This window comes from Myotis lucifugus, unplaced genomic scaffold (assembly GCF_000147115.1).
Source record: "Myotis lucifugus unplaced genomic scaffold, Myoluc2.0 scaffold_13, whole genome shotgun sequence".
NCBI classification, from domain to species: Eukaryota; Metazoa; Chordata; class Mammalia; order Chiroptera; family Vespertilionidae; genus Myotis; species Myotis lucifugus.
This window is the reverse complement of record NW_005871061.1, coordinates 6,268,490-6,284,039: the sequence shown is the minus strand read 5'-3', so window position 1 is coordinate 6,284,039 and position 15,550 is coordinate 6,268,490.

Sequence of the window (15,550 nt, the reverse complement as noted above, 5' to 3'; positions counted from 1 at the left end):
GCTGACCAGAAAAGATGTTCACCTTCAAGTCAGAGAAGGTGTCCTGGGGGTTGGCTACCTGAGGCGGCTAGAATGCTCCAGAGCCCTGACGGGTGGGACTGGACTTTTCGTTGTGGGTAGTTCATTAACTAATTCAGTTTCATCACTTGTTATAGGTCTATTCTTATTGTCTAGAGTCAATTTTATCACTTGTATGTTTCTAGGAATTTGCCCATTTGATCTGAGCTATCTAATTTAATATACAATTGTTCATAATCTTCCTTCATACCCTTTTTATATATATAATTTGACAAGTGATGTCCTCTTTTAAATTCTAGTTCTAGTAATTTGACTTCTTAAAAAATAGTTTTATTGATTTCAGAGAGGAAGGGAGAGGAAGAAATAGAAACATTAATGATGAGAGAATCATTGTTCAGCTACCTCCTGCACGCCCCCTACTGGGAATCAAGCCTGCAACCTGGGCATGTGCCCTGACCGGAATCAAACCATGACCTCCTGGTTCAAAGGTCAATGCTCAACCACTGAGCCATGATGGCTGGGCTTGACTCCTCTCTTGTCTTTCCTTGGTCATACTAATTAACTGTTAATCAATTTTGTTGCTCTTTCAAAGAAACAACTTTTGGTTTCAATGATTCTATTTCTTTCCTATTTTCTATATCACTGATCTAATCTTCATTATTTCCTTCCTTCTCCTGGCTTTGAATGTAGTATGTTCTCCTTTTTCCAGTGTCATTAGACAGAAGACTAGGCTATTGATTTAAAATCTTACCTTCTTTTTTAATATAGGCATTAACAAATAACAGGTAGTGCTTTAGATGCATCCCATACATTTTAGTATGTTGTGTGTTCATTTCTGTTCATCTGAAAGTATTTCCTGGTTTCCCTTCATATGTGTCTTCTTTGATCCATAGGAATTTTAAGAGTGTTTTGTTTAATTTCCACATATTTGTGAGTTTCCCAATTTTTTTTAACCATACTAATTTTGAATTTCATTCCATTGTAGTGGGAGAACATACTTTGTATTATTTGTATCCTGTTTAATTTATTGAGATTTGCTTTATGGCCTAGCATTTGGTCTATCCTGGAGCATAGTCCATGTACATTTGAGAAAAATAATATAGTATATTTTATTGTCTGGGGCAAAATGTTCTATAATGTCTGTTAGGTCAAGTTGTTTTACAGTGTTGTTCAAATCTTCTATTTCTTATTGATATTCTCCCCAGTAGCTCTATACATGATTGATAATGTGTTATTGAAGTCTCTATTATTCTTAAATTGTCTATTTTCCTCTTCACTTCTATCAGTTTTTGCTTTATTTCAGTGCCCTATTATTAGGTGCATATGTTTATAGTTGTTATGTGTTCCTAATTAATTGATCCTTTTATCATTATAAAATGTCCCTCTTTTTCTCCAGTACCAATTTTCTGCTTTTAGTATATTGTGTTTGATATTTATATAGACAATCTAACTTTCTTGTGGTAGCTGTTTACATGACACATAATTTCCCATCCTTTTATTTTCAATCTATTTGTGTCCTTAAAGTATATTTCCTGAGGACAGCATAGTTTGATTATTTTTTAGTCTATCTTTGACTCTGAATTGGATTGCTAATCCATTCACATTTGGTTATTATTGATATTGTCGGATTTATATCTGCCATTTTACATATTACTTTCTATTAAACATGCCATATTTTGACTTAATTTTTATCTAAACTGATACAAATTTTGGGAGTAAATACAGTAATAAACTACTATTAGGATTATACATCTTACAAAAATTATGGAAAGTAAATTGGTACTATGTATTAAGTCTCAGTTGGTTAGAGCGTTATTCCAATACACCAAGGATGCAGGTTCGATCTCTGGCCACATACAAGAAACAACCAATGAATGCATAAATAAGTGGAACAACAAATGGATGATATTCTCTCTCTCTCTCTCTCTCTCTCTCTCTCTCTAAAATCAATATATAAAAAATATGTGGTAAAGGCCTTAGGGGTGTGGGTGTGAGAGTAGAGGGTCAATGTAGAAAAAACATCTGTAATACTTTCAACAATAAAGATAAATTTTAAAGATTTTTTTAAAAAGTGTTCATACTATTTGATATTGTAATTCCATTTCTAAGAATATAGCTGAAAAAAGTAGTAAAATATACAGTCAAATGACTCACAAGGGAATTATTTATAATGGTAGTACAATAGGATCAAAATACATTTTTATTAATAGGGTACATAAATAAATTATAGTAATAGTAATTTATAAGATAAAATATAATTCAGCCCCAAAACAAATGTATATGAAGGTATTTTAATACAATAAAATGCTTATAATACTGAATAAGCTAAAAGACACAACTGTATTATAAGTATCCTATATAACAAAAGCCTAATATGTTAAGTGTCCAGTCATCTGTTCAACCAATCAAAGCATAATATGCTAATGATATGCTAAGGCCACTCAACTGCTCGTTATGACATGCACTGACCACCAGGGGGAAGATGCTCCGACCAGTAGGTTAGCTTGTTGCTGGGGTCTGGCCCATCGGGACTGAGCAAGATGGGCCAGACACACCCTGGAGCCCTCCCACATCCCTCCCTGCCCTGATCGTGCATCAGTGGGGTCCCTTGGCCTGGCCTGCACCCTCTCGCAATCTGGGATCCCTCAGGGGATGTCGGAGAGCTGGTTTTGGCCCCATCCCGCAGGCCAGGCCGAGGGACCCCACTGGTGTTTGAATTCGTGCACTGGGCCTCTAGCGTAATATAAAGAAGAGAGAAAATACACCACCAGAATTTTAACATCTATCTTCATATCATTTTTATACCTTTCTTTATATACATTTCCTTTTCTATAATTAGCATGCCATAATTAATGATTAAATGTTTTGAGACATTAAAAATGTATGATTACAGAGCTATGTTTATAAAATTCTAATTTCACATACCATACTAATACCATGACTTATAAGTTATTAGTTCTTTCATCCTATTAGCATCAAGATAACTATAATATGTGAGGTAGTATGCTAGGAAGTGAAGAAAATAAAAAAATAAAACGATAATTCTTAAGTGGTTTAAATTTTATTAGAAGGCATCCTGGCAGCATGCTCATGGTTAGAACATTGGCCCATGCACCAAAAGTTTGTGGGTTTGATTCCCTAGCACATGTGAGGTAACCAATCGATGTGTCTCTCTCACATTAATCTCTCTCTCTCTCTCCTCTTCCTTTCTCTCCTCTCTCTCTCTTCCCCTCTCCCTTCTTCTCACTCTCTCAAAAAAAATAAAAATCAATGGAAAAAATATCCTCAGGTGAGAATTAACAACAACAAAATTTTATTAGAAAGTACAGTCATTTAAGATAATTTCAATGGAAGACAGATATCTTTAGATCAGTGTGTTGTAGAATTTGGGGGCAGAGATTATATCTTGGCTCTGCTATGTAAGACTGATCCTAATATTAGCCTGGACAAAATTATTTCAGCCCCATTACTTTGAGTACTTTCCCAAATAACTGCCTGACTATCCTCCTAATAATGCCACCGACCCTAAGGCCAAGGCAGGTCACTCTAAGAAGCACAGAAAATTTGGATATTAGTCACAGCCCTGTCAAGTGTAAGTGTTCTGCCCTTAAGTAAGCAATTGAAGCTATAAAAAAGGTGGGAAGCTAAAAAAAAGATAGTATTGTAATATATATTACACAATTTTTTTGGATAATAGTATATACATAGCTGTTTTACAGATGGGGTTAAGAAGTAGAAGGTGTTATATAATTACTTTCAACAATCATAATTTGAATGTTAATATAATTGCGATAAGAATATTTATCATTTCCTCTGAAAAGAGATGTGAAATGAAACAGTCTAAGTTCTTAGATGGTAAATTGGCTCTGTCAATAAACAGATGAAAAAAAAAAAACACCTTATGCCAGCATTTTCTATCTTTTATGTAAGTTCAGCAGTTATTCATTCAGTAAAAAATTATTTATTGTCTCCTATATTCCAGGTATTATTCCAGACACTATGAGACATACCAGTGGAGAAGAAAGACTATATCTACAAACTAATATTACAAACTATTGAAACTTGGTCACTCATTTTTCTTCTCTTTTGTTTAAAAAAAAATAAGACAATCCATTTAAGTCAAGTAAATGAATCTCTGACCCTTAAAGGAAACAACAGTGTTTTCTAGAGATTTTATTTTTCTCCTCAGAAGATGTAGGCTGGGGCAAAGTGGCACATGCAGGCATGTGTGTCTCCATGTGTGTTATGTACATTTATATGTATGTGGGATGAGAAACTCCCAGATGATACACTTTTTTCCTGTTCTAATCTTATAAATGAGGATATAAGAAATTGAACTGAAAGGCAAGAGAGTCTGCCTAGTAATCTAGGGAATACCATTATAAATATATTTTTCATTCTTCCTAAGGCTCATATCAGGACAATGTGTTAAAATTATCTTCAGGAATAAACACCTGCCAGGATGGTGTAGCTCAGTGGTTGAGCATCAACCCATTAACCAAGAGGTCACTGGTTCGATTCCCAGTCAGGGCACTTGCCCAAGTTGCAGGCCCAATACCCAATAGGGGTTGTGCAGGGGCAGCCAATTGATGTTTCTAAATCTCTATCTCTCTCCCTTCCTCTCTAAAAAAAATCAATAAAAATTCATTTTAAAAAAAGTAATAACCAAGCTACCCCATTAGGTTATAGGGCAATGATAGATAGATAGATAGATAGATAGATAGATAGATAGATATCTAAAGATAGGCTTTTACTAAATGCCCTTTGTAAAAATGGTATATATATATATATATATATATATATATATATATATATATATTCGTCTCTTGTTTTTATCTATTTGAATAGGAAAAACTATGCATGTTTTGATGTGTTTATTGATTTCTTGACACCTTTTATTAAAAATATTCAGGGTCAAAATAGGAGAAAAGGAAGTTAAGTTACATATATGGGCCTGTAATCTTAAGAGTAAGTCATTTGAACTATGTAACTATCGGTAAAGGAAATAAAAATCTAGATAATCATTCTCTGAGGAGGTATATCTACATGATGCATGATTAGTTGACAATTTAAATATAAACAAACAAAGCTGTCAAACACATCATTTATTATTATAAAATTTTCCACATTAAATTCAGTTCAACTGCTCCATGTATGTGTATAGCCTAGGAAATATTTCTTTTTCCAATTTTACAGATATTAACTCATTTCTAGTATTTACTGTGTTAAAAATTGTTAAAGAAGGAAATTTAGGTGAAATAAACTTTACTTACCACTTCATGAAGTAGACTGTCTCCTTTTGGAGAACTGCAGAATGGGGCACAAGGCAGGAAGCTTTTATGAAGAATAAAGAACAGGAAAGAGAAAATAGAAAAGAGCTCACTGGCTGAGGCCACATAGTCAACCTTGTTTGGGATGAAAAGACCAGCATTGCCTTGGCGTTTGGGGATTGGCTGACTGGCTATACTTCATTTCTAGTCAAGCAGAGCATTTACAGAGGGACATGACAGTTATCTAAGCTTCAGTTTGCTGATATGGCACCCCAGGCAGGAGTGGCTCCATCGTGGGTCTAGAAATTTATTTCAACATTTGTATGGATTGACTAGTTTACATTCAACCAGAACCATTTTCGGGATCTGAGATTTAGGTCTCAGGGTCAATCCCAGAAAACACCAACCGAGGTGAGAGAAAATAAAGCTGTGGGCATGAACATGCACAAAGACCCTGAAGTAAAAGTGAAAAGGGAAAATGAACACACCAGTGAGGTAATTCAGTGTCGCTGGTTGACTAGAGAAATTGCTCCATGCTGGTGTCCTGACATTACTACATGTATGTACATAGCCACATAGACAAGGTTGTCCTGAGGCTCGGCAGGGTATTCTGTATCCTGCCAGAACATGGGGATATAGGCAATCTTGTGAGGAGCTGCTACAAGGTCATCTCACACTCATTACCCTGTCTCGAGGGAGGTTGCCATGACAGTTTCTCATCTGTCTCCCTCATTCCAGTGAGGTAAGAGGCTTTGTGATTCACCCTCCCCACTCTGAGTCCAGCTTCAAGCTTGAAAGGCTTAGTTGCATTATGGAAATGGTTTATCAGCAACAAAGTGCCCTACCACTTGTGTTGCCAATCATTTGGACACTTGTTCTAATGCCACGCTTGGAACAAAGGATGGGTAGATAACACCATGCTGATCTTGCTTTTGCTCTCCATGTGACTGACAAAACACACTTGGGCTTATTGCTTCTTACTGGCTGAATCTGTCAGTCTGCTGAATAGTGTAACAGCGTGGAGTAGGGGAAGGGGGTTTCAAAGTGGCCAGCCTAGAAAAGCAAACAAGGTCCAAATGAAGAAAAGCTGTTTAGAGCAATAGGGAAAAAGAAGAATAAAATTGGAGGCATCACACTACCTGATATCAAACTATTCTACAAGGACATAGTGATCAAAACAGCATGGTACTGGCATAAAAACAGATATGTAGATCAATGGAACAGAATAGAGAACCCAGAAATAAACCCACATCTATATGGTCAATTAATATTTGACAAGAAGGCAAGAACATACATTGGGGTAAAAACAGTTTACCAGGTATTCAATAAATGGTGCTGGGAAAAATTGGACAGATAAATGCCAAAAAAAATTAAACCAAATCACTTTCTTACACCATATATAAGAATAAACATTAAATGGATTAAAGACTTAAATATAAGACTCGAAACCATAAGACTCCTGGAAGAAAATATAGGCTAGAAAATTTCTGATATTTCTCTTAGCAGTATTTTTTTCCTGATATATCTCCTCAGGCAAGGGAAATAAGAAAAATAAACAAATGGGATTTCATCAAATTGAAAAGGTTTTGCCCAGCAAAGGAAACCATCAACAAAGACAAAAGGCAACCTACTGAATTGAGGAAGATGTTTGCCAATGATACATCTAATAAGAGGTTAATATCCAAAATTTATAAATAATTCATACTACTCTACATAAAAACAACAAACAATCCAATTAAAAATCGAAACAGGATCTGATACACACTTCTCCAAAGAGGATGTACAGATGGCCAATACATACGAAAAAAATGCTCAATGTCACTAATCATCAGGGAGACGCAAATTAGAATTACAATGAGATACCACCTCATACCTGTCAAAATGGCTACCATCAATAAATCCACAAATAAACATTAGCAAGGATGTGGAGAAAAAGGAACCTTCATACACTGTTGGTGAGAATGGAGATTGGTGCAGCCACTATGAATAATAGGATGGAGGGTCCTCAAAAAATTAAAAATAGAACTGCCTTATGGCCCAGCAATTTATTTTCTGGATATATATACAGAGAAACCCAAAACACTAATTCAAAACAATATATGCACCCTGCTCCACACAATTACACCTAAGTTCATTAAAACATTATTTATAATAGTCAACTCAAGTGCCCATCAACAATTGAGTAGATAAAAAAGTGGTGGTACATTTACACAATGAAATATTACTTGGCCATAAAAAAATAATGAAAGCTGACCATTTGCAACAGCATGGATAGACTAGAGGGTATTATGCTCAGTAAAATAAGTCAGTCAGAGAAAGACAAATACCTTATGATTTCACTCATATGCATAATCTAAAGAACAAAATAAAGGAACAAAAAATTAAAACAGACTGATGGTTGCCAGAGGGGTTGGGGGATTGGGTGAAAGATGTGAAGGGATTGAGAAGTACAGATTGGTAGTTACAAAATAGTCATGGGGATGTAAAGTACAGCATAGGGAATATAGTTAATAATATTGTAATGACGATGTATGGTGCAAGGTGGGTACTGGAAATATCAACACTTTGTAAAGTATATGATTATCTAACCACTATACTGTACAACTAAAACTAATACAAAATAATATTGAATATAAACTTTAACTGAAAATAATTTTTAAAAGGCAATTTTTGCATTGTATTTAGTTTTGAAGATCTTTGGCAAAATATCTTTAAGGTCCAAATCATAAAGGAAACACAATAGTTAAAAAATGTTTATATAATCTACACTATATGTTGAATTAAAATGACTTTCTAACTAGCACTCATTTACAAAACTGATTGTATTGGGTGAAACAATGTGGTTTTTTAAGCTAAGCAAATCACAAATTAAATTTTAAGTGACACTACATATGCGTCATGTATATAATGTCTGAAGTGATTTTCTGGAACAATTTTAATAAATGATTTTGTACTAAAAAAAAGAAAAAAGCTGCATGCCATGAAAATAAATTCATCTTATGTTCAATATACATCCACTTAGTTATACTTTCAAATAATTGCTGATCCTGAACAATATCTAACTGTAGTAAGAATCTAGTCATCTTGCCCTAACTGGTTTGGCTCAGTGGATAGAGCATCGGCCTGTGGACTGAAGGGTCCCAGGTTCGATTCCGGTCAAGGGCAGGTACCTTGGTTGCAGGCACATCCCCAGTAGGGGGCGTGCAGGAGGCAGCTGATCTATGTTTCTTTCTCATCGATGTTTCTAACTCTCTATCCCTCTCCCTTCCTCTCTGTACAAAATCAATAAAATATATATTTTTAAAAAGAATCTAGTCATCTATCTACTGATATAAAAACCCTGGGTGGTGTTCATCATGACCACCAGAACCGCGACCAAGCAAAAGGAAGTCAGTCCTGCAGGGGTTGTCTTGGCAACAGCTGCGCCCTCCCCTGAGCTGTTTCCTGGAGCTGTTTCCTGTAAGGGCAGGGTTTGAGGCAGTAACCTGCCCTGGGAGCATGGAGGCATCTCTTTATAAAGTGTGCCGCGCCAGCACAGCCAAGGGTGAACCTGAGTGGGGGCGGCTGAAAGGCTTAGAAAGGACAGACAAGAGAATGAAAGCCAGGTCTCGGTGGGACACTGCTTCTCTGAGAGACAGCAACCACGCCCACAGCCATGCCTTTATTTTATAGCAGATGCTACAAGGCAAAGTAAGGGCGTGACCCAGATGTTTACAACATTCTCCTGGGTTTCAATACTACTCAACTACATGCACCTGAACTCTATCAAGCCTACATCACTCAGGCACATGGGGCCATGTGTTCGGACCATAGGTTCAAGCTTACAACTACAGCTGTTGGCTAAAATTGTGCTGGGAGGGCTCTGCCCACCAAGCTGGGACTTGCACGTGGCAATGAGAGGACTGTACCCTCTCATCAGTCCAAGGCTTGAACCTGTCCAAAACACTGTAGTGGCTCCCCACAATAGAGTTTTAATTCTGTTTCTTTGTTACTAATGTTGTGGCCCCACCCCATAACAAACAATTTCCGGAGGATGAGGCCCAAGAATCTGGATTTTAAAAAGATTCCCAGGTGATTCTAATGTGCAGCCAAGGTTGAGAACCACTGCTATAGATAATATTAAAAATATATCTAAATGTGCAATTCTTTGTCCAAAACATGAGCATGTTAAAAAATTAAATGAAGAAATTTTGGATATACTCGATGGAGATTTTCACACATATTGGAGTGATGATTCCATTGATTCCACAGATGATGCTGAAAAGGAAAATTTTCCCATCGAATTTCTTAATACTATTACTCCTTTGGGAATGCCATGTCATAAATTAAAATTGAAAGTGGGTGCAATCATCATGCTATTGGGAAATCTCAATAGTAAATGGGGTTTTTGTGGTGGTACCAGATTTATTATCAAAAGATTACAACCTAACATTGTCAAAGCTGAAGTATTAACAGGATCTGCAGAGGGAGAGGCTGTTCTGATTCCAAGAATTAATTTGTCCCTATCTGACACTGGCTTCCCATTTAAATTGATTTGATGACTGTTCCCTGTGATGCCAGCATTTGTGATGACTATTAATAAATCACAAGGACAAACTCTAGACAAAGTAGGCATATTCCTACCTGAACCCTTTTTTGCACATGGTCAGTTATATGTTGCTTTCTCTCGAGTTTGAAGAGCATGTGATGTTACAGTTAAAGTTCTAAATACTTCATCACAAGGGAAATTAGTCAAGCACTCTGAAAGTGTTTTCACTCTTAATGTGGTGTACAGGGAGATATTAGAATAAGTTTAATCACTTTATCAGTCATTGTTTGCATCACTGTTGTTTTTATATCATGTTTTTGTTGTGTTCATATCATGTTTTTGTTGTTTTCATATCACATTTTTATCGTTTTTATATCATGCCTCTGTTGTTGTTATATCCTTTTGTTACTGTTTATTTATTAATAAATTTATATATTATTTTCAAATACTTTTTACTAATTTCCTCTCATCTCTCACACTTCTATTATAGAGAAAGGGCAAATAACAATATTAAAATATCTCCACTAATTAATTCCTTTTTTTAAAAAAAATATATTTTATTGATTTTTTACAGAGAGGAAGGGAGAGGGATAGAGAGTTAGAAACATCGATGAGAGAGAAACATCCATCAGCTGCCTCCTGCACACTCCCCACTGAGGATGTGCCCACAACCAAGGTACATGCCCTTGACCGGAATTGAACCCGGGACCCTTTAGTCCGAAGGCCGATGTTCTATCCACTGAGCCAAACTGGTTAGGGCAATTAATTCCCTTTTAATGTGCACAAATTTCGTGCACCGGGCTACTAGTCCTATATAATAAAGAGGTGATATGCAAATTGACCCTCATACCATAATGCTGTCACAAGATGGTGGCACGCACAGCGGGGGTGGGGCAGCGGGGGCAGGGCCGGTGACCACGCCGCACAACTTCTGCTGGGGTTTCTGAGGCACCATGTGCACATTGCGGTGGTGGGGCCTGGCAGCCACTGCGTGCGGCCCGGAGGCAGGGCATCGGGGCAGCACTCCAGGATTCGGGGCCATCCTACAGCACGCCAGCCACGTGAGGCGGGATTTCAGGACTCGGGGTTGGTACCATAGTATGGGTGGGTGGGGGGAGAGGGAGGTGGGATCCCGGGTCTTGCACGATTTCGTGGAACGAGTCACTAGTATATATATATAAAAGGCTAAGTGACCATCCGACCAGTAGCTATGATGTGCACTGACCACCAGGGGGCAGACACTCAATGCAGGAGCTGTTGAGCTGCAGTGACTTGGCAGCAGCGGTTCTTGGGTGACGCACCCCGGAACCAGAGAGAGGGAGACCAATTCGTGTGTGCCTCACAGCCCTCTCGCAATCCGGGACCCCTCAGGGGATGTCAGAGAGCCAGTTTCGGCCTGATCCCCACAAGCCTGGTGGAGGGACTGGGCCCCACCTGCTGGAGGGACCCCATTCACTCTGCAGATTCCCTTCAAGCCCCAGCGCTGTCCCAGGTGTGACCGGCCTTGGAAGGACTGCGTGAGGTTGGCTCTAGGGAGCGTCTGGCCCGTCTCACCCAGTCCCACCCCACCGGCCACCTTCTAATTAATTTCCTTTAAATGTGCACGAGTCATGCATCAGGGCACTAGTTATATATAATAAATATTAATGATATATAATACCTGATATACACATTAGCCATTATATATTTCTAAACTAAGCAAAATACATATTTCTTTCTAAGGAATATGAAAAATGAATTGAAGATGGAATGGTTTTTTTTCTATGGGGAGGGGGAGATATTATAGACATTTCAGAAGTTTTGAGAAATAGTATCCTAGGTTCTAGAAGACTATCTGTCCATTGTTCTATTATGTCTCCAAAACTACATAGATATCAAAACACACTTACCTTCAAATATGAGATATTACAGGTAAAGAAAGCTATAACATAAATTTACTTGCTTCGGGGCATTTTTCATTCTTTTTAAATGTCTGGGGGAAAAATTTTAATTCTTTTAAGAATAAAATATTTTGAAGAACACTGAAAACCTTCCTTCATGAGTCATCTACTAATTCATGGGACAGAGAAGATGGGCTCCACAGTGAAAATGGATGAATTGCATGAAGCATAGTGTCATTCCAAAGGTCACTTATGACCCAGCTTCCCTCAAACTTAGTACTGTCAAATTCAGCTGTAGGACACAAGAGAGCCACTTGTACTCTCGTCAATGAATGGCAAGTAGCCCTAGAACAGATTATTAAGGTACTGGGCACTTCACTTACTTTTTGTTCACTGAAGATAGGTGAAGTAAAAAAAGCAAAGTGGCTTTAGCCTCCATGGAAATCAGAATTGCTATTGGTAAACAAGCATTCCAGGAAATTTTCTACAACTCACTTTTAAATAAATTCTCAACAGAGGAAACAGAACATTCCAAGTAAATAGAGTATTACTTGTGAGACTTAGTCCTATACCAATGCAGAATGCTCTCTGCGTGCAGCACAACCTCAGTGTCACTGATGCTTTATTTTTGAAAATGTTTTTATTGATTTTCTTAGAGAGGAGAGGAGAGGAAAGGAGGGAGGGAGCGAGGGAGCGAGAGGGAAAAAGAGAGGGAGAAATAGGTATCCACAGCCTCCTGCATGCCCCCTACTGGGGATTGAGCCCACAAGCCAGCATGTGCCCTGGCCAGGAATCAAAGCAGCCACCCCTTGGTGCATGGGACGGCACTCAGTTAACTGAGCCACACCGCAGGGCATCACTGATGCTTTTTTAAAAATTGACTTGCAAAATACCTGTACTTGGAATTTACAATTCTTTTGTAGTGAATCAGTTGCAAATAGAAACTCAGTCATCAATTATATTTTGGTCTTACATCATCTCAAATCAGCAAGCAATTTACCTTTTCTTGCCCGAGTTACAAATCTTTAGTTTTTATATAGCACCTCTTGGTTCCCTAGTCACTGCATATAACACAATCTAGAAGCAAACTGAGAAAGGACATATAGAAAGAGTATTGAAAATGATACCTGAGCCCTGGTCAGTGTGGCTCAGTTGGTTGAGCACCGTCCCGTGCACCAAAATTCTTGGTGAGGGCACATGCCCGGGTTGCGGGCTCATTCCCCCATGGGGTCGTGTAGGAGGCTGCCTATGGATGTCTTGGTCTCACATCAATGTTTCTCTTTCTCTTCCTTCCCCCTTCTCTCGGAAGGAAGGAAAGGGAAGGAAGGAAGGAAGGAAGGAAGGAAGGAAGGAAGGAAGGAAGGAAGGAAGGAAGGAAGGAAGGAAGGAAGGAAGGAAGGAAGGGAAGGAGGAAATTATACCTGAATTCCAAGGCAAACCTTATGGAATTACTCTGGATCCTCAAGGCTATAGCAGAGTTTAAATGTCCCCATCTATATGAGAGTTCAAAGCAATTTTAAAGCTACCAATTGATAGCTCTTACAGATCTATATCTAACCCAGTTTGCCCATTTTCCATCTTTCATTGTCTTCATATTTCATCAAGAATTTAAAAAAATGGTTTGGAAGACAACTCTCATCTCTGTGTTCCTGGGTTAGTTTTGCATTTTGGGCAAATGGGTAGTTATTTAATTCTTAAAGATGTTGGGGGCAAATAACTGCATTATATAATTCTGAGCTTCCGTAATGGGGGGTCACTGTTATGATTTAAACTGGTCTCATTGTTATGATTTTTACAAGTACACACTGACACACAAGGTCTGTTTTTATCCTCCACTAAACTGGATCTACACAGCCACAATTACCAAAGTCATTCAGGCCAAAAATGTGCTTTTGCCTGAATTACCAAGATGATTACACCTACTCTAGAGGGGCTGCTGATTGAAAACTGTAAGAGCCTGATTGCAGCAATGCTCTGCATTTCTTTGTCTTCATTTTCTTCCAGGATGTTTGTTCTCAATTTTATAAGACCAAGAAAACATAAGATTCCAGGGCTTTAGTATTGGGAGAACAACAGAGCGTTTATTTGCAAAGTAGGAGCAACAAAGAGCTGTGAGGACAACAGGGAAGAGGAGAGGAACAATAACTTGGAAGAACTGCTATCTTATTTTAACCCCTGGGAAACTGATATTGTACTCTACTGTGAAATCTACTGTTCTCTGTTGGGGGGAAAAATAGATAATCCAGGAGGAGAAGAGGAGGGGGAAAGGTTTGTATTATTAACAGTTTAAATGCATCATGGTCTCTGTTTAAATACAATCTTGATGAATTGTTCTTAAAAATGGTATTGATCTAGGTAATCAATCTTAGTGCTTTTGTCAAAAAAGATTTTTTCACCAAAACTGCAATATCGATTACTTGCATCAGAACAGAGTTTAAAAGAGGAGAAATTCATTCAAGTCAAAGCTATTGCTGATGCCCCTAAAAATACCAGAGTTGCACATCGACCCCCACTAAAAAAAAAAGCTGATTTCAGGAGCAGTCACCAGTGGGTCTTTGCTTCATTCCCTATCTGTCCTCTGACAACCGTTGTTAATCTTGTAGCCTCATGCTCCCTACCTCTCACGTAACAGTCCATGTAGCAGTAATTGAGCTCTCACCCTGCAAAACAAAGGCAAAAGCCAAAAAAATTTACAAAGGTGTTTAATGGTTAAAATAAAGGCCTCTTCAGCCCACCCCAGGTTCATTGAAGATAAACTGTCAATCTAACTGAAGTCTTGGGATTTCAAAACCTTGAGTGATTCTTGCATTAGCATAAAATCCCAGAAAAGCAGAGAAAGCATTTAAGTTCTACACACTGTATTCAATCTTTTGAAATATTTATTTGGTAGGTGAAGAATGAATATAGCAATCCTGGTGGGCCTGTATTTCTGACAGAAACACGTTACAAGTTCTCTACATATATGCCTTGCAGTGAGCACAATAGTGCACCCACCAGCACTAAAATGATCATTGCTATTTATAAAAATAAGTCGACTCACTACCCTAAAATTAACTCAGAAAAGCACTTCTAAGTGCTTGGGTCATCATAGGGATTCCAGAAAGGTGGATTCGACTGATACAATTTTAGTTAGTCACCTGGACAAGAGATCTAATACTCTACCAGGGGTCACCTTCCGGTCCTATGTCATGCAGCAGGAGCATGGCCATTCAGTGCCTTCTCTAGGCCAAGTGTCTATCACAGACCTACAGAAGGACAGCCGAAATGCAAAGAACAGGCATAGAAATTTAAAGAATGAATACGTTTATAAGCACATATCACTATATCACAAAGAGAAATAATCAAATGGCATACAAATATTCATGCTGAGAATAAAGTCATAATTTTACTTTGACTTTTTTAAGAGACAAGCACTACTGAACCTCACACCCAAAGCAGATTAAATAAATTGTTAGATATTTTTGTCTCTTTCAGAAAAAAAGATATTATTCTTAAACAAAAAGCAAGATGAAATTAAAATGTCATTCTAAAACTACTCAATAAAGAACATACTTTAAAAATTACTAAAGCATGGCCCTAGCCAGTTTGGCTCAGTGGATAGAGCATTGGCCTGCGGACTAAAGGGTCCTGGGCTTGATTCTGGTCAAGGGCACATACTGTGGTTGCAGGCTCCTCCCCAGCCCGGGCCCTGGTCTGGGCACGTGCAGGAGGCAACCAATTGATGTGTTTCTCTCACATCGATGTTTCCCTCTGTCTTTCCCTCTCTCTTCCACTGATCAGTGGAAAAATATCCTTGGGTGAGGATTAGCCAAAAAAACAATTACTAAAGCATGAAAGAGTAGTATGGAAGGGGG